A 19,273-nucleotide genomic window follows, 5' to 3' on the forward strand; every position below is an offset into this window, starting at 1 on the left:
TTCACCGGAACCACATTTTCTGAATCTTGAGGGATGCCTAACACCTTCCCCTCGAGATAACTTGTACCCTTACCTTGTATCTCAATGGTTTCGCAGACCATATATAATCTAATGTACATTACATAGTGTAGTATATGTGTCCTAGTATACCTTAAATACTAGGTGGCGACTCTAAACTTGAATTATCCTCGTAGAGTATTATAAGTTGTATATTATTTTTACTTGTGCAAAACAGGGTGCAATAACATGACGACTCTGCTGGGGATTACTTCAGGTTCTAACCATAATGGACTTGATCAATTACTTGAGGGATTACAGGTTCTCCAATACTCCAACTTCTATTCTTTCTGTCACATGCTTCAAGTCGTATATTCTCTGCTTCAAGTTGTATACTCTTTGCTTCAAGTTGTATATTCTTTGCTTTGAATCGTATATTCTCTGCTACAAGTCATATATTCTTCGTCGCATGCTTCAATATGGTCTATTATTTGTCATGCGCTTCAAGCGGTATATTCTTTGTCATTTTTCTCAAGTTGTATATTCTTTGTCGTGTGCTTCAAGCAGCATATTCTCTATTGCGTACTTCAAGTCGTGTATTCTCTGTTGCGTGCTTCAGGCTGCATATTCTTTGTCATGCCAATGTTGTACATTGTTTGCATATGCTTATGTTATGTATTCTTTTTTACATATGCTCATGTTGTGTATGCTTTCACAGATGTCCATGTTGTATATTCTTTGTCACATGCTTATGGTACTGCCCTATTGAATTGTCATAACTTTTCTATCGACTCTTGGTCGTGCACAATCATACACAAGTCACACGAGAGTTGTGTTTTCACCCCTCTGAACATTCTTTCAAAACTCTCTAATTTCAGAAATTGGAATACGAGGTTAACTACGTACCATCTCGCAGTTGTCCTTAACTCATGTTCGTATCTAGGTAAATCTACTCTTAGAATTTCTAAGTCACTGCATACACAATCTTGCAGCTTGTTTTAGATGGATTGATTCTTGCATATCCTTTACGTGTTAGATATTTTTTGTATGTTACCCATTCTTTATGTGTTATATTCCTTGTCTGCTATTCGTATGTATTCTTTATCTGTTACATGTACCCTGTACTTGTTATCCACTACTAGGTTCTCTTTGTTTGACTAAACTCTGGCTGACTTGTGTTGAACCTTAGACCTTTCAAATCCACATATCCATTCTATCCTTTATGACTATCCACCATAATCATACCATCATTTGGACTCTACTATCCTTTTCAATGATACGTCAATCTAGTTCGATACATCTTCCAATGATTTGACGTATTCTGCTTAACCATGCCTCACACTTTCACTGACTTTCGTCATTTGAGACAGATCCATGCGCTATGCTACCGTCTATCTCTTATCCAAGAGCTACAAGTCTCCACCCAAGAACTTTCATTCATAGTCACACTTTTCTCAAGGAACGGTCGCTCATTCTTGATAACCATACATATCTCATAGTTTTAGTAGTTGGCCCAAACTAGGTTTTGACCTGATTCTTGCCCTGGAAAGATACATAGGCAGCCCTACATAAGGGTTTGGTCTCCCCACTATTTCAAATTAATTTCCTCAGTATGGAAAACTAGAGAAGCTCTTTTGGAACAGTGTAATGATGCTCTCAACCCGGAAATCTCCGAGAGTGTCAACCAAATTTCATCAAAATTCCAAACATCAAAATACCATGCCAACCTTACTCTGACCATCACTCAACTTAAATCCCAACATACGGGACGCAAGTCCTTTTTTCAAGCATCTGGCTATGGAGTCATGATGTTCACACCCACTTTCCAAATTCAGAGATTCGATACAAGTCAACCCACTTTTATTTACAGCGGAAGGTTGTTAGTCAGCCTTCAAGAAGTGTCGTGCTTGCATGGCTCAAACAAAAGAGGAGCAAACAAAGCCTCGGGTCACGCAAATTGATTCCACTCCTTCAAATCTAAGAAGTTTTCTTTGGACACAGGAAGGACAACATCATCTTCGCGACCATCATGGAACACCAACATCGCATTCCCGTTCACGATCAAATACACAATTGGTTGCACGACCTAACTCTTCACCCTCTTAATTTTATAACTTCTCCTGAGAGGGTCTCAAACGTATTCTCCTCTACGTTTTGCAGGAATATCACCCTAGGCACTTCACGGAATATAACATCTGGTCTTGGACATGGTGGAGTATCAGTCAGATATTCAGGGGAGTAAAAGTTTTACAATGAATTCCATCATTTTTCATGACTTTGCTGCTCTCACCACTTTTCAATATTCATATCAGAATATCGTTCCCGATTATCAACCGGGGATGATCATCAAATGGTTCATGTGGACACCCAAAGGGTGCATCATCCTGGGACTACACGGGAAATAACATCCGACATCGGACATTGTGGAACATCAATCAAACAATCTGGGGAGTGTTAGTTGTACAATTACTTTTTAATTTCATCATTTTATGATGGCACTACTCTTACAATATTTCTATATATTAATCAGATAATCGCCCCGGCAAATAGCCGGGGGCGATCACCAAAGGTTCTTGTGGACAGCTGGAAGGTCGCAACAAAACATCCCTGTAGTCAATTGGGAGACAACCACAATAACTGTCTTGCAAACAGTCAGGGGGGCATCGAAGCAACTAATCGAAGGAGAAACTGGTACACATCTTCTAGATGGAGTCACACTTCAACTCCAGAAGCACTACACCCAATCATGGGTACAACGAGGCATCACTCCGAGTTTGTCTATACTCTTGCACTTTATACATATATCTGATGCCATTAATTTGTTAGTTGCAATTATTTGAAAATAGGAGAGTAAAGTAGTGTTAAAAATCATACATCTCATACTCTCCAATATTCACGAACTACTTGCACCTGATTCTTGACCTTGTGTCAAGATATGTAGGCAACCTGTAATGGGTGCGATGTTTCTTGTCCTCAGCTAGATGAATCAGTCAACTCTGGCCACTTATGTCACAATTGACCGAAGATCTTTGCAAAATGATCATTCCCAAAAAATAAAAATAAACATATATATATCCCTCTGTTGCTTCCCTATAAGTCTCTCCATGAGACATCAAAATCAAAATCCAAAATATTATCCTCTTTCCTTGAAGAAATTGAAAAAATCCAAAACATCTTCTTTCTATCTCTAATCTTCCCGAACTATGCTTGCCCTAATTCTCATTTAAATAAGATACGTAGGAAACTTGCGGGTTCAATAACATTTGTCCAAAAAAAAATCAATCACAGACCCCTTTCGGGTTCGATCTCATTTTCCAAAAATCAAAAAATACTCCCATCGTGCAGAGATTTTCAATTCCTATCTCTCCCATCGCATGGAGATTTTATATTTTAGCCACTCCCATCGTGCGGAGATTTTCAATTCTTGTCTATCCCATCGTGAGAATATTTTACATTCCTGTCAATGCTCCGATATCGCATCGAAATGGTACTATAGCCCATCGAATCCTCCCATCACGTGGAGATTAGAATTTTACTTTCCTGTCCATGCTCTGATATCGCATCGAAACGGTACTACAGACAGTTGAATCCTCCCATCGCGTGGGAATTCAAATTTTACTTTCCTATCCATGCTCCGATATCGCATCGGAACGGTACTACAGCCCGTCGAATCGTCCTATCGCGCGGAGGTTTGAATTTTACTTTCCTTTCCATGCTTTGATATCGCATTGGAACGGTATTACAACCCATTGAATCCTCCCATCGCTTGGGGATTCGAATTTAACTTTCTTGTCCATGCGCTGGTATCGCATCGAAATGGTACTACAACCTGTCGAATCCTCCCATCGCATGGAAATTCAAATTTTACTTTCCTGTCCATGCTCCGATATTGCATGGGAACGGTACTACAACCCGTTGAATCCTCCCATCTCGTGGGGATTCGATATTTACTTTCTTGTCCATGCTCCGACATCTCATTAGAACAGTACTACAACTCGTCGATGATAGTAGGCTATAATTACGTATTGTAATCGCTTATTTCACTCTAATTCACTGCACTTTATTTGTTTTGAGCTTTAATTGATAGTGTTTTACACTTATTATATATTTATTCCTTGTATGAGGTAATCCGAGCTATGCAGATATTATGGAATGAATTCGACTGATGTGTAGCTTTGAAGTCTGAGTAAAAGCCCAATGGATTAAGCCAGAATTGTGTTCGGGAGTCGAGGACCAAGTCTGGACGTCACAAATTGAGATTTGAGTCATACTCTGAAAAAAGTCCACAACCGTGGCGCGTGGCGCGTGGCACTCCGCGGCTGCCTATCTTTTTGTTGCCGCAACTCTTTGGATTTTCCCACTAATGCCCTGCATGGTGCGTCGTCCCATGCGGTGTGCCTGTGCAATGTTTACAGAGTGAAAATCCTATTTCAGCTAGGAAAAGGTAATTTCGTCTGCGCCCAACCCTACTTGGTATAAATACATGGAAAAATATTATTTCCTGGTCTTTTGACCCATATTTGACCTAAGGAGGATAAAGAGGAGTTGGAAGAACACGAGCACAAGGATTTCATCATTCCTTCCTCACTCAAGACCCGAGTTTGGATTGCATTTATGTTTTCCTCTATTTTAATTATATTTGTGATGAATTGCTCCATATCTATGGAGTAGTTCCCTTTAGGGTTTGATAGATTTGGTGTACTGATAATTGTTTGTGGATTATAACTCTAGTTTTATGTATTGAAGCATTTTTTGATGATTTAATTGTTGCATCTATATTCACTTGTTCATGTAATCAAGAGAGGCATAACTTGTGTTATATTTGCATTACATTGTTGGTTAAGTTCATTAATTCTTCTTACTAATCGAAAGAGGCTCGTTGAATTATTGATTAAACCTAGTTAGGAGAATAATCGAAAGAGGTTTTCCTAAATACCAATCCACTACGCATTCTTGCATATCTTCACGTGCTTAAATTGGTTCATCTTATAAGGTTAAGACTTAATCGAGAGAGGAGTTTTTGCTGAATGGTTGAACTAATAATTGAGTGAATTCGAGAGACTCACTTGAACATTAGAAGGGAATTATCTAGAGTTAGATCTCAAACAATTATCTTGCACCTATCCTATCAACCACTATTTTCTCCCACTGATAACTTCCTTGCTTATCTTTATTTCGATTGTCATTAGTCAATAACTTTAAATTCTTAGTTAATTTTAGTTATTAATCATAAAAATCTCGATTGTTGATTCTCTTGGATAGCAATCAAGTTAGAAACTACAAAAATATTATTTAACTCCAATCCATGTGGATACGATATTATACTATACTATCTTTGACTAGCGAGCATAATTTAAGTGTGTGTTTCGAGCTCGTCAGTCGAATCGTCCCATCGCATTAAGATTCGAATTTTACTTTCTTGTTCATGCTCCAATATCGCATCGAAACGGTACTACATCTAGTCGAACACTACCATCGCATGGAGATTCGAATTTTCTTTCCTGTTACTCCCATCGTGCAGAGATTTTACATTCATGTCAATGTCCGATATCGCATCGGAACGGTAACTACAAAGCCCGTCTAATCTTCAATGCTCTGATATCATTTCAGAACGGTAACCACAAAGCCCGTTTTACATTCAATTCTCTTTATCAAAAACAACAAAAACAAAAGATTGACTAAGTCAAATTCAAAATTCAAAAAAAAAAGAGGAAATGAAATGAAAATCTAAAAATATTATTGTAATGACCCGACCAGTCATTTTGAGCTCTAGTACGTCGTTCGGCGGTTTGAGGCCTTGAGTAGCTTCACTTCATATTTTACGACTTGTACGTGTGGTCGGAATTTAATTTCGGAATGTTCATAGTTGATTCGGATGAAAATTTTCTAATTTCGGAAGCTTTAAGTTGGAAAAATTGACTAAGGTTTGACTTTTGAGTAAAGGACCTCAGAATCGGGATTTGAAGGTTCCAATAGGTTCATATGATTTTTTTGGACTTGGGCGTATGTTCGGGTTGAGTATCGGGTCACTTGGGAGCATTTTAGTGCTTATTGTCGAAAGTTGACATTTTAAAGGTTTTAGAATTTTCTAAGTTTGGTTTGAGGTGGACTTTGGTGTTATCGATATCCGTTTGGGGTCCCGAGCCTTAGAATAGCTTCGTTATGTCATTTATGACTCGTGTGCGAAATTTGAAGTCATTCCGGATTGATTTGATACGTTTCGGCACAAGATATAGAATTTGGAAATTTGGAAATTTATAAGTTTGATTTGAGGTGCGATTCATAATTTTGATGTTGTTTGATGTGGTTTGAGATCTTGACTAAGTTCGTATCGCATTTTTGGACGTGTTGGTATATTTGGTTAAGGTCCCGAAGGCCTCGGGGGGGATTTCGCATGATTAACGGATCGATTTTTGGACTTAAGGAGATGCTGGAAATTTTCTATTGCTGGTGCGATCGCTTCGGCGGATGCTTGATCGCAGAAGAGACCACGCAGAAGCGAGGGACTATCATAGAAGCGGCTGGATATGGATTGGGCATAAGTCGTAGGTGTGATGCATTTTTCGCACCTGTGTGATCGCATATGCGGAGGAAAGACACGCAGAAGCGGAAGCTGGGATGATGGAGAAGGCCGAAGAAGCGTTGGCTTGTGCACCGAAGCGCATGCGCAGAGGCACATTCCAGCACCCAGAAGCAAAAATGGCACAAGTGAGGGATGTTCGCAGAAGCGAGTTTTGGCTCGCAAAAGCGAGGACGTTGATGCGGCAATTCCGTCCTGTAATGACCCGACAGGTCGTTTCGAGCTCTAAAATTCCCTTCAGTGATATAAGGCCTTGATTAGCTTCACTTCATGTCGTATGACTTGTACGTGTAGTCGGAATTGAATTCCGGCATGTTCGAAGTTGATTTGGAAAGAAAATTCTAACTTTAGAAGCTTTAAGTTGGAGAAATTGAATAAAGTTTGACTTTTGAGTAAATGACATCGGAATCGGGATTTGAAGGTTCCAATATGTTTGTATGATGAATTAGGACTTGGGCGTATAACCGTGTCGAGTATCGGGTAGCCCGGGAGTATTTTGGTGCTTATTACGGAAGGTTGGCATTTTGAAGGTTTAAGAATTCCCTAAGTTTGGATTGAAGTGATCTTATCGATGTCCGTTTGGGATTCCGAGCCTGGGAATAGTTCCTTATGGTGATTTTGGTCTTAGGAGCATGTACGGACGTTGATTTGGAAGTCCGTAGGTCGTTTCGGTGTCAATTAGCGGAAGTTGGAAATTTGGATGACTTTTGGGAAGTTTGACCGTGAGTGGACTTTTAGATATCGGGGTCGTATTCCAATTCCGGAAGTGGGAATAGGTCCGTAATGTCAATTTTGAATTGTTGCAAAATTTGAGGTCAATCGGATTTAATTTGATAGGTTTTGACGTCGGTTGTAGAAATTGGATGTTACAAAGTTTATTAGGCTTGAATCTATTTGTGATTCGTGTTTTTGATGTTGTTTGAGGTGATTTGAGAGTTTGACTAAGTTCGTATTGTGTTATAGGACCCGTTGGTATGTTTGGTCGAGGTCTCCGGGGCCTTAGGTTGATTTTGGATGATTTTCGGAACAAGGTTTGAAGTTGAAGAGTTGCTGAAGAATTTGCAACTGCTGGTGTAAACGCATCTGCGGAGTGGGAACTTCAGGTGCGAGCCCGCAGAAGCAGAAAGAGGGCCACATAAGCGGGCCAGGAGGAGGTGATCAGAGGTCGCAGGTGTGTGGTCATTTTCCGCACCTGCGTGGACGCAGATGCAGCGTTAGGGGAGCAGGAGCGGAATGCTCGCAGGTGCGATGTTGAATTTTGCACCTGCGATTGCGCATATGTGGGGCAAGGGTCGTAGAAGTGGAGGTATGCTCGGTAAGTGAATTCCGTAGGAGCGGAGGTTTACCGCAGAAGCGGGTTCGCAAGGGCGGATAATTGGCCGCAGAAGCGAAACTGGGCAGATTATTAAGGGGTCGAACATGGTCTTTTTCCCCACTTCATTTTGGATTTATGGAGCTCGGTTCTTAGGTAATTTTGAGGAGTTTTCATCATGTAACATGAGGTAAGTAATTTCCCATTTATTGTGAGCTAAATGTAAGGTTTATATCTGGATTTAAAGAAGAGAATTTAGGAAACAATTGTGGGATTTTGATGAGTAAACTATAGAATTGATAATTTTGGATTTTTACCATGAAATTAGACATGGAATTTGGAATAAATCATATATTTGAGTTCGTGGTGTTATGGGTGAAGTTTATTTTTGAAACTTTTTGGAATCCGGGCGCGTGGGCCCGAGGTTTAATTTTATCGACTTTTTGAGATGAGTTGGAAATTATTTAAATTGATTAATTATGGGTATTAGAATACATTTTGATTGGTTTGCACATTGTTTGCATAGTTCTGGGTCGTCAAGCATTGGTTTGAGGTATTAAAGTGGTGTTGGGCCTGGCTATGGAACTTCGGGCGAGGTAATTCTCTTGTCTAACCCTGTGAGGGGGAAACTACCCCTAGGTGATATTAATTGTCATGTGCTACTAGTTGTGGGTGCTACTTACGCACGAGGTGACGAGTTTCCTTACGTAGCTCAAGAATGTTTATGTCTGGGTAGACTTAGGATTTTATCATGCAATATCTGTATTTCTTGAACTTATTCAGTTGACTTAATTAATTGGAAATATGATTGAACTTGATTTAGAAATTTCATACATCTTAGGCCCAGCCTCGGCAGTGTACACACCACTCTGGATCGGGCCGAACGACATCGGCACAATTGTGCGTTATATCGCTAGTAGTCTGAATATTCACGAGATAAACCTTTCACTAATGCCCAAAATATTTTATGGTATTTCTTATTTATTTGATATTGACACATGGCATATTTTTGAGCCCTTAAGGTAGAATAAAAGATCGAGGGATTTATGTTTTAAAATAGGAAATCGGAAAAATTATGAGATTTCATATTTACTCCACTATTGCTATGCACTTCATATTTGTTATGAATTATCGTATCACTTATTTATTTAGACCTCTAGTAAGTGTCGATGTCGACCTCTCGTCACTACTTCTCTGGGGTTAGGCTGGATACTTACTGGGTACACGTTGATTTACGTACTCATGCTGCACTTCTGCACTAAATGTGCGGGATCTGACAGATCGCTTGGTGATCATTTTGGCGCGTAGGCGCACCTGCTGGGGAGACTTTATGTGAGCTGCAAATCCAGGTTACGCACCGCAGTCCACCGAGTCTCCATTTCATCATTCATTTTACCCTGTCTTATTACCTCCGGGACAGATGTGTATTATTGTTGTACTCCTTAGAAAAATGCTCATGGAGTTGTGACACCAAGTTTTGGGAGTTCTTGTTGGTTGTTGTTATCGTAGATCACGTAATTATCAACATTTACTCTGTAAATTATATTTTATACTGTTAAATTATTGGTACTAAGAAATTCCAAGGTAATAAAATGCATGAATAAATTGATAAATTAACGTTGGCTTGCCTGACGGCGGCATTAGGCGCCATCACGACCTATGGTGGATTTTGGGTCATGACAGCTTGGTATTAGAGCATTAGGTTCACTTGGGTCTCACGAGTCATGAGCAAGTCTAGTAGAGTCTTATGGATCGGTACGGAGACGTCTGTACTTATCTTCGAGAGGTTACAGGGTTGTAAGGAGCACTTCCCTTCTTGATTTCTCATCGTGCGATTTGATTCCTTCGAGGCTTCTGCCTTTATTTCCTTCCTATTCATTCTTGTACGGTGCTGAGCACTCGTGTCAATTGGGCCTCGAGGAGTTGCAGTGGTACTACAGACGTGGAGTAGGATGTTTTTCCCTGCGCATTCGAGCAGGTTATTATCGTCTTCTTGCGGAAGGATGTTCTATCATTTCGACTTAGTAGCTATATTTATGATGGTTTTGAGGCTACGCACGGGTTGCTATGATGTTCATGAGTTGTTATCTCACAGTATTGATGTAGTGGTGGGGTTCTTGTTTATGCGTTGAAGCAGTGAACGACTTGAAAGGAGGATTTCTCAGTACACGATTTGGAGGTTCAGCGTTTCATTCCAGCAAAGGAAAGGCGATCGGGCTATAGTTGTTCAGGCTTGAGTTTGTGGGGTACCGAGACTTGATATTTCGAGTGTGGTGGAATTTTCATTGATGTGGTGTCATCGTCCTTGTTTGAATGTATTAATGTTTGCCAGTGTTATGGACTTTTTTGCCTTCGAGGCAGGGTGTTGTGGAGTGGTGCTTGAGAAGCAGTTGTTAGAGGTGGCAAAGTATGGTGGTTTCGGAATTAAATCCGTATTTCTAATGCCGATGGCACGAGAGAGATAATCTTCTAAGAGGTTTATAATTGGTAGCGACTTATAAGTTCAAGTGCTACAGAGATGGATTTTAATTTAAAGCAATAATTGGGCAGCGAAGGATGAGGAAGGACATGTGGGAGGTGTCTTGCGGTGGTTGAATTTCTAGAAGGTCAAGTATGATAAACTGAGGTTGAGAAGTTGCTTAAAGGAGATGGTTTAACCAAAGTGAGAGTGGCAGAGTAGCGTATGGGTTCTGTGGTAAGATAGACCTGATTCTCGTGCAACCCGATATATGTAGGCAACTCAACACCATAGTTCGATCACATTCTTCAAAACCTCCTCATTCCCAACTCTGTCATGTTGGGTCAAATTGAGTATAATGTTAATTTCTTTTCCCGGAGACTCTTACATCATCTCCGATCAAAGATGGGCAGCTGTCGACACTCAATTTAGACCCTCCGTATTTTAAAATTAACTTCTGTAGGCTTCCTAACCAAAATATAATAAAAAATAGTTTTTTGCACATTATTTAGCTTTAAAGCAATTTATTGATAATTATTCTTGTATTTACAAAATACAGTAATTTTTATCATTTTATTGAAATTGGTTAAATATTATTATTTTTGTGCATTTTTATAAATTTTAAATACTTTATTGATAATTGTAATGCTTTTCAAATATTGGGATATTCTATCAATTTATTGTCCTCTTACAAAAATAAAAAATAATATTGTAATAGTTGACATTTTTAAATAAATACTACAAGATTTTTAAATTAAATGATTATTTTTTTAATGTATAGCATAGTCCGTTAATTACAAGGAAGCCGGTAGAATTAATCTCAAAATACGGATCAAATAAAGTCAGACCCAATGTCTCGTCAACATCCGACATGACAACAAACGTGATGTGACAAGACATCATGATGAAACATGTCACTTCATTTGACATGATTGGACATGATGTGACATGATTCTCTTTCATTTTAACCGCATATTTAGTTTTGCATTTAACCTTTATTTCACAAAAAATGAGGGCCACATATTTTAATTTATACATTTTTTCTTTTATATTTTGTCTTCCAAAATTTGTCAAATATAAAAGGTATAAACCCTAAAAACTAAGAAAACTCCCTCATTTTGTTATTTTCAGTTGCCTCCCATTTTTGGAGAGTCTCTCATTCTCTCTCAAGTTGAAACCACAACAGCCTTCCTCTTTTGCCTCCTGCCAGTGCTCGTCGGCGTGGATGTCCACCACCAGCCGCACACCCCAAATATACATGTCATCTTTCTCATCCTTGAGAGAATGAAGGCAGCCCTTCCTCCTTTGCCATCATCAGCAGTGACACTGGCTACAATCCGGCCAACATCCTTCTTCTTCCAAAACTCCGGCTGGCTAGTGGGTGAACGGAGAAAGCCACTGTCCTCCTCTACTTTTACTGATCCGCCGCCACCGAATTTCATCACCGGCTAGCCGGCGACTGTCGTTTGACTTTGTTGTTCTTCTCACTAATTTTGTATAGATCTACAAGAACGAAGGGGAAACTATAACGAAATCTGTCACTGGCAAGTTTAGCCGAAATCTGGCTGGAAAAGTGTTGGACTGAGATTTCTATAATTTGCTATATTTTTACTGATATTTTTTATTTTCAATTTTTCTCTAACTAATCTCGATTTCTGGTGGCCTGGGTTTTTCGTCGATTACCTAATTTCGGAATCACTCTTCTGGCTACTCTTGTTGGTTGATAAATTTCATTGACGCCTTGGTTGTTAACAATTAGTTGAGTATTCTCTCCAGGATGCATGTTTGTCGCAGTGATTCGATTTCTTGTTTGTTTCTTCTGCCTACCGTACCCTCCTACGCCTCCATTGTTTGTTGAAACTTCTCAGTCGAAATTCTAGTGACTCTGTTAGTTGTCGACAAATTTTGATATTGGTTTTTGCTAACCTCACTCACTACCGGATGTGTTAACTTTTATGATTATTTTTGTTGGATGTCACTGATTTTGAATAGATACATACACGTTAGACCGATAAAATAATAATACCGTGTTTTTGAGGCCACGACGCCCCGAATGACCCTCGAATTGGTCCCGAAATAATTAGGCGATAATGATAAATATCAAAAATTAAAAGACGAGGACGCGGTGAACCAATAACCTTTGGAGGGCGACACGATTGGCCACCGTAGTCGTAACCAAGGCGGTTCCCGTTCTTATATCTAGACGGATATCAAAAATACATTTCTGAGCCTCCTATAATATATTTAAAATATTTTTCAAAAACCGTTTTCCAAAAATATTTTTAAAACAATCTTTAAAAATCAAAAATATTTTCAAGAATAATTTTTCAAAAACACATTATTTCATTTCATTGGCACCCTTGGTCACAAGTATAACTTTCACTATTGGCACGTTGGCCACACTTTATATTCCCAATTTACTGATTTCAATTCCAACCATATTTATAGGTTATCAACAATAAGTCATTCCCAATCAAGACTTTAGGTACACATATGGGCAATTAAGAGTCATAAGAATATTAAAATTTTCTCACACAATTTGGCATACTAGCTTTCATTTGAAATACGATTCAAGCCACCACATTTTAATACGCAACCCACACTTTGAAACTCACGGAAACATTATGGAATTCAATTCCACGAGAGAAGGTTTAGACAACATACCTCAATTGAGCTTTCCTTAAATTACTACAACGTTCCAGAAATTCTTGCAATCCCAATCTATTTGAGACATAACAAAATCGAACCATAATTATGAAGATATTCATGGTCTCAGTTCATTTGAGCATTTTATCAAACACTAAGTGTGGATAAAGGTTTAAGGTCCTTTTATGGAGGATTCCATCATCCCACAGCCTAATCTTTACCATTTTTAGCTCAACAATCTTTCTACACCCTTTGATAACACATGCATGTAAAATAAACAACCCTCTTGCCCAGAAATTATCTTGCATATTACTCATTTCTAGACAAAATTTGAAATTGAGGGTTAGGGTGTAGAATCTTACCTCTAGGATGAAGACCTAGTGAGTTTTCCTCCTTAATCTTCCAAAGCTTGAGCAAGAATTGAAGAACAATAATTGAAGAACACCTTCTCACTCTAGGGCACTCTCTCTCACTCCAAAATATCACATTATGTCTCAAAAATGGCCCAAAGAGTGTATTTAACGAAATAGGGTCGGGTTTTAAAAATTTAAAAATGGAGCTCCGGAACAGGTTCTGCGGTCGCGTATGCGACCGCATAATGGTTATGCGGACCGTATATCGATCACATAATTGGTGTCCAAAATGACCAAAAATCTGCCTGAGTCTGCGGTCACTATGCGGTCCGCATAACTGTTCTACGGTCGCATAGTACACCGCATAACAGTTATGCGGTCGCATAGTCGACCGCATAATTGCTTCAACTGACCCAATTAACTGCCTCACTCTGCGGCCATTATGCGGTCCGCAGAGTGGTTTTGTGGTCGCATAATGGACCGCAGAAATGCACTATTCCGCAAAAAACTTTTCTTTACTTTTCGGTGCATTGTTCAACCCATAAAGTCCAAGCCTACAATCCTTAAACACGTAAGCCTAGTCCGGCACCATGAAATATTATTTTCTGTGCAAATTCTACCGGACTTTACACTTAAGTACTTCAAAATTTTCCGGGGTGTTACACATCTACTGTTTGGAGACTTGAGGTATAGTTGAACAGCGTCCGCAGCCCTGAAGTCCCCCCTCCCCCCCCCCCTCCCCCCATTCTATCATTACTATTTATTTTAGCTTCAAAAGAGTTGTATTTTGTTCAGACTTTATGTGTAACACTCTAGATGTTCATATATTCGTGACTCCAGATTCTAGGATGTGTTTAGATAACGTTATTTAGCATTATATTACTCTATTTCAGACTATTAAGGTTATTATTGTTAACGTTTTGATTTGAACTGTTAAAATTGAGTAAGTAACTTAGCTAACGTTGGCTTTCCTAGCAAGTGAAATATTAGGCGTCATTACGATCCCGAAGGTGGGATTCCGGGTCGTGACACAATTTGTCCTGGTCTAGTGGTGCATCGATATTCCACATTGATGGTGAATGTATTTATATTCCAAACAAAAGATCTTGAGTCAAGAAGAAAAAACACATAACAACGGAGTTCTTGTGAAAATAGATGATTCAGTCTCAATGAAGGAGTATTATGGCGTATTGGAGGACATTTATGAGTTGTCTTATATAGAAAATAGGAAAGTTTACCTCTTAAGGTGTCATTGGTGAGACATGGCTCACTTAGGAAAAGGATATAATATTAACAAATATAGTTTCACAAGTGAGAACACTCGTTTTTCCTTTAATACAACTGAGCCATTTGTGTTGGCATCTCAGTCTGAACAAGTATTTTACTTGAACGACATAGTTGACAAAGAATGGCTTGTCATTGTAAAGACAAGTCCTTGCGACCTTTTTAATATGCCTCTAGAGGATGATAATTCTATACAGTCTGAAGATGAAGCATTATTCAATGAAGAAGCTTATCAACAAGAGGAAGTTGAATTTAATATGCTACGTACTGATGGTCAAGAAATTGATATTGTGGTGACTTTATATAGGGATGATGTTGAACCACAAATTCATTCAATAGAACAAGCTCAAAGAGATGAAGAGGAAGATGGTTCTATTAATGATAATCCTATAGATATATCCGATAGGAAAGAAAGCGAAGAAGAGTTACTTGATGATAAGATTGAAGAGGATACTGACATAGATGATACTGATCATATGGAGTGACCAAAGTTTACTTGGCTGTTCTTTTTTGGTGTGGTTTAGATAGAAACCTCATGTTTTGGTTGTTCTATTTTGGTGAGGTTTAGATAAAAACTGATTTATATTTGTATTGAAGAAATATAATATATTTCTGCTTCTACTTGAGCTTCAGCTTCTTTTCTACCGAGTATGCTTTTAGGTGGACATTTAAATTAAGTCTTATATGTACGTATATTAGAACTTACTAAGTGCTTGGTGAAATATAATATATTGGATTGATATATATCTTGCTGAATTTTCCTTGTACAGATCCAATACTTGGTTTCTGATTCTCAACATATTATCATTCATTTATAATTTTCTCGCTAATTCATCTAGTTCTTGTCTATGTTGATTTTCCTAGCGACCATACACAGGTTACTCTAAGATGTGAAGCTTTATTTAAAATTATTATGTCATGTTGCAGGAAATGATATATAGGAACCGGAAGAGGTAGAAGTGGAAAGGGTGGAATGGGTCGTGGATGTGGAAACATTGGAGGATCTCAGTCACAGTTAAAGCCACGAGCATCTCACCCGCAGTCACAACTCCGAGCATCTCAGCCAGTCACAGCCACAAGCATCTCATCCACAGTCACAACCGCAAGCATCTCAACGACAGTCACAACTACAGGCATCTCAACGACATTCACAACCACAAGCATCTCAACGACAGTCACCGCCACAAGCATCTCAGCGACAAACACAAACACAACCATTTCAGCCACAAACACAAGCTTGTATAGAGACTGGACAAGCTTGTCAAGGACTTTCCATCGAGTCAGTGTATTCACAGATTGTTGTAGAAAGTGTGCCTCCCACCCCGGAGACTGAAAATAATGATCCAGGTGAGTTCTCTATTGAAATTAAATTGTGATTTCAATAGCTATTTCTTGAAAATTCTGTTTTTCAAGCAATATGAAGATGTGGATTACATGAGTTATGGTTATTGCCTGCTCATGCTACTAGTTGTTTGTCTTACTGCTGTTGGTCTAATCTCTTTGTGCTATTAAGGTTGATATACCTATTTTAGACACACTAATAGCATCTTTTGCTTTGTAATTTTGTGCAACAAATCTAAAAAAGGCAGAGGGAGATACAAATCTTTACTTGTGGATGTGAAAACTAAGCACGGAAGTAAAATCCCCATTGTCATTCCAGATGATATCGAGAGAGCTGTAGGTCCTGGATCTAGGGATATGGTTAACTATTGTGGCTTAATTATGCGGAGCACTATCTCGTTCAGAGATGGTAGTTGGCAGAAAATAATTACAAAACATGGAGAAGCGATGTGATTGAAGATTAAGGTAATAATTTACTTTCAATGTCGTACTCCCTCCGTTCCAATTTATGTGAACCTATTTCCTTTTTTGTCTGTTCCAAAAAGAATGACTCATTTCTAAATTTGAAAACAATTTAACTTAAACTTCTAATTTTACCCTTAGTGAGAATCTTTTATAACCACACAAATATTCTGGACCCCTTTTGGACTTGTTTCGGACCACAAATTCTAAAAGTCTTCATTTTTTCTTAATCTCTGTGCCCAGTCAAACAAGTTCACATAAATTGGAACGGAGGGAGTACTAAATTTTATGTCACACATTTTATTTACTTTTAGTAGCTTTACATATTTATTTTAGGATAAATTTGAAGAAAATTCTATGCGAGAGCATGTGTTGTAAGCTACTGTGATCAACACTATGCGAAGGCTTTTTAGATCATGGGAGACTTGATTGCATACTGACTACTCTCGCTATACTACTGATGAAGAGAGACTGTCTTATAGTCCGGATGATGTTACACATGACGATTGGGTGTTTCTGGTAGGTCTTTTTGGAAGTCCGGGATTCAACGTAACTTGAGTATAAAAATGCATGATAAATTACTCTTTAAATATTGGTTCTTAATGTATTTATTTAATCGCAGGCTGTGAGTGGAAGGAACAAAGTAAACATGGGAAAAAAATAAATAAGCTAAATAAATAAGCACTCTTGTGGCTCAAAGTCTTTTGCAGAAGTGGAGGAATCGACGGTGCAAATGCATTTACCACAATCGCAATATAATTAGTTGCAAGACATTTATATTATTATGAGTATAAATATAAATATTGTCATGTATTGTAATATATCATAGAGAGATCATATTAATGGAACAAAAGCAGCACCAGATCGAGATTAGGAACTCCAACACACTCGTTGACAAAGGAGAACTGGTGTGGTCGGATCCACAATCACAACAAATTCATGTAATTTCTGGAAACTATTCTTTTATTATTTTGCTATATGGTTCATATTTTATCGCACCTAGAAACTGCTAAACTTTGTGCCCCAGGAACTAATAAACTTTGTCCCCCCAAGAACTAATAATCGTCATGCATAATTTCAGGGCCAACTCCAGAAAATTGTGGTTCAATAGCAATCTGAAGAAAATGAACATCCAATGAGTGCAGATGAGATCCTAACCATTGTACTTGGGGAACGAACTGGCTATGTTCGTGGAAAAGGGTACGGGAAGAGGCCTCAAAAAAGAGTCGCGTGCAACAAGTAGACTTAACAACTATGTCTTCTGCAATGGAAAATATGCGACAAGAGATGCAAGCGGAAATGGATAGAAAATTGCAAGAAGAACGTGACCAAAATGGATATTGAGTTGCAAAGAAAATTAGATGAAAAAGTGGCTTCTGAGTTGCAAAGGAAGCTAGAAGAGGAGCGCATACTCATGGGTCTACAAGTCGATAAAAGGGTTCATGAGAAGATGACTGCATTCATGATCACATGACAACAACATGTAACTTAACAATGTCCCCCTCTAACTGCTTAAGTTTGTAAATTACGTTATACATACATATTAGTTTCTCCCTAATAATGTGTTAGGGATTCTGGTAAAGACAACATGATTTCCTTTTCAGATAGTTTCAAATGTCTAATACTTATTTTTTTTTAATATCAATGTTACTTTTAATTAGAAAAGAAATTCAGTTGTTTAACTTTCTATTTGTTTACTAATAACGAGAAAATTCAGTTAGTAGTTTAACTTTCTATTTGTTTATTAGTAATGAGAAACTGCGTTAACTAATTGCATAGTTTTCCACTTGTCCCTATACATGAGCCTTGAACTATTTTTACCAAGTGAAGATCTGATCTTACCTTTTTAAAAGTTTTACTTTAGTACTTGACATAGGATATAATTTTTTTTTATACACATGGATATATTAATGACGTTTATCTTTGTTTTTTCTCAACAACAAGGATGCAGTACTCGAAAACAGGGAAGAAAATCTGCTCAAGATATTGTTTGAAGACATTGGAGTAGTTTGAAGATGTTGGAATAGTTTGACGATACTTTTTTGTTTTTTGTCCATGATAGAAGCATTGGAGTATATTTAAAGACTTGTTTATGCTTTTTGGTTGACTGTGCTCCAAGACAATGTATTAACTAAGTCTAAGACTTCTTTTGCAATGAAAAGATTCTGTGATTCTATTTTGAGAAATGCATTGTTTACTAAATATTGAATAGGTTGTATTATTGATTGGTGGCTTATACAAATTTAAATTCATTTTTGTTAACAAAAAAAAGCTTTTGTTGCATTCCACAGCTGCAACAAAAACAGAACAACATTAGTGTCGACAACTAATGTTGACACGAAATAGATAATTGTCGGTGGCGACCCTAGTTGCCAGAAAATATTTTTCGGGGCGATTGGGGTCGCAACTAAAGGCTAACATGCACTAACGACTGTGCATTTTCAGAGTATCTTAATTACTATTGTGGCGCTATACATCGCCACTGAAAGAAGACCTTTTGTGGCGACTTGTTTTGGACGTCATGAATAAGTGTCAGCCACTCAGTATTATCCACAGAGTCGCCACACAAGGTCTGCTGCGACGACTTTCTGACTTTTTGTGGCGATAGTTGTTGCCACTGTAAGTCCGATTTCTTGTAGTGAATACATCCCATCAAGGACTCCAATAACGTACTAACACGTGAACAATCAAGTAGTCACACAATCCAACACAGCATAGGAGAATAAGACATGAAGCAAGTAAAGTCATAGAGCAAGTAAAAATATGGGACAAGGACATGTAATTAGTATAGGCATATGACAAGTAAAGGCATGTAACAAGTAAAAACATGTAGCAAGTGG

At 38.3% G+C, this 19,273-nt stretch overlaps 1 long non-coding RNA gene across 1 annotated transcript; it reads left to right on the forward strand.

Moving 5' to 3' along the window:
- The first annotated feature begins 245 nt into the window (after window positions 1–245).
- On the forward strand, window positions 246–18,020 carry LOC104112993 (uncharacterized). The gene is made up of 6 exons (XR_011409137.1): window positions 246–318; window positions 15,558–15,977; window positions 16,216–16,436; window positions 16,770–16,952; window positions 17,056–17,374; window positions 17,515–18,020. It is a non-coding gene; the product is annotated as an uncharacterized lncRNA (long non-coding RNA).
- Window positions 18,021–19,273: the final 1,253 nt, after the last annotated feature.

Source organism: Nicotiana tomentosiformis, chromosome 6 (genome assembly GCF_000390325.3).
Source record: "Nicotiana tomentosiformis chromosome 6, ASM39032v3, whole genome shotgun sequence".
In the NCBI taxonomy this organism is placed as follows: Eukaryota; Viridiplantae; Streptophyta; class Magnoliopsida; order Solanales; family Solanaceae; genus Nicotiana; species Nicotiana tomentosiformis.